Source organism: Chaetura pelagica, unplaced genomic scaffold (assembly GCF_000747805.2).
Source record: "Chaetura pelagica isolate M959 unplaced genomic scaffold, ChaPel_1.0 scaffold36, whole genome shotgun sequence".
NCBI lineage: Eukaryota > Metazoa > Chordata > Aves > Apodiformes > Apodidae > Chaetura > Chaetura pelagica.
The window spans coordinates 2,292,175-2,294,096 of NW_009953726.1; positions in this window are offsets into that span (position 1 = coordinate 2,292,175).

Here is a 1,922-nt window from a genome sequence, read left to right on the forward strand (position 1 = left end):
AACTCCTCATGGCCCTCCCACAACTCTTCTCTCTTCCTGGAGCCCCACAGAAGAGAGATGGGCCATCAGCATCCATGTGGATGGAGGGCACAGAGCACAGGGCCTGATGTCTACTGACCACCACCAACCGGAATACTGGGGAAGCTGCTGCAAAGCCTTCATTTCACAGACAGTCAAAACTGGAAAGAAAAATAAACCACAAAAGCATCAAAAATCCTGAAGTACATATAGCAACTATGAGCACTCCCAGCACTGTGTTAATCCTGACATGCCTAAATTCCTCCATTGCTTTAGTAGGAACTTAATGAACCCACAAACGTTCTGCTCAAGGTGTGGCTGTGCCAACAGGTTTAGCAGCAGCTTCAAAAACCCAGTGCTCCCCTTGCCTCATCTCTTTTCATTTCCTTACAAATGTTCCTGATAAAATACCAGGCAAAAAGGTTGTTGCAAGGATGCAGCAACCTGCTTCAATTGGAGGGCAAAGTTTTAACATGCACTCACATATGAATTTACTCTAAGCTCTTTTCCCTTGATTTCCTCTGACTTCCAATACTCCAATACAATATATAATTGAAATTATACACTAAAATTCAATTCTCTTAATGCTGTATCTTCAGAAAATATCTTGATGTGAAACAGCATAGAAGTCTAAAACCAGTTTCCTTCATTGCTTTTTCAAATTACCTTTTTCAATAATTCTTTTTTAATCATACTATGATAAATCTGGGTTATCTCTAATTCACTGCTGAAACATATTATTGGCCTATACTTTTCTCTTAGGTAATCATTAAGTACAGGCAACACTTCGCAGGTTCAAGAAGTTAAGAAGAGGGTCTCAGGAAGTTTATTATACATATACATCCCAGATAATAACATTATTTATAAACACTTGTATATATACATTTTATGCAATTCAGAAAAAAAAGATGCAGAGACCGAAAAACAACAGAAATTGGCAAATGCACCTTTTGAATTGGGTGATTTCCTACATTTTTCTTTTTCAGGAAGAGAAGTACATGGTAAAAAAAAAAACACATTTGTATTCTGCTGGTTACCATTCAAATGCTCATTCTCTCTCACATTGGTAAAACAGCAGTATTAACAGTGCAGTCAAAAATATTTGTTGGCATGTGGGTTAGGTCCCACTTTGTGAAAAAGCCCCAGTAGTGCAAAGCAGGTATTATGCCAACTTCTCTAGGCAACAGAGGACAACCCTCCTGCGTAGGACACCCACCAGTCTCACTGGAAAAATTACTCTCAGACAGGTAAATTATAATATATAAAACCATGGCCTGGAGGATAATTTGTCTCGGCTACACCAGAAGTCCTTCTAAATGCAGATTATTCTGCCTGCCTCATGAGGACAGACAAACCCTGCGTGTATCACACCAAGTGACAACCTGTATCACCAACCACACACCCCGCGGGGTCTGCCTAGCCTGGAGGTGACACAAAACCAGCACCGAGGCTCAGTTTTGATCCAACAGCCAGTGCCAAAATGTGCACTAGTTAATTCGCACAGCACCATTGAATGGAAAAAGATGGTTGTGCAGTAGGAGGCAGAATTTGGTGTCAGGTCTCAGTAAATGACAATAACAAAAGATGAAGTGACTCAGTGCAGACAAACCTTTTTGGCAAAATATTCCCTAAGTCATGCTATCATCAGTAGGAATGGAGAAACGCCAGTCCTCTCCTAGAGAGCACAGAGAACAGGAGATTGGGCAGCTGATCATATTTTAGGATCTCAGCACCTTACTGCCTCCATACCATCACAAGACCAGAGAGTAAACACCCTCTGCTGTGTCACACACAGCATCTCAACAGCTAACTACTGCTAAACTTCAGTAGTCAGGCAGCAGACTCAGACGTGTGTTCTATCCATTGCCTCTACCACTTCAACTTGCAGAGACAGAAAAAAAATA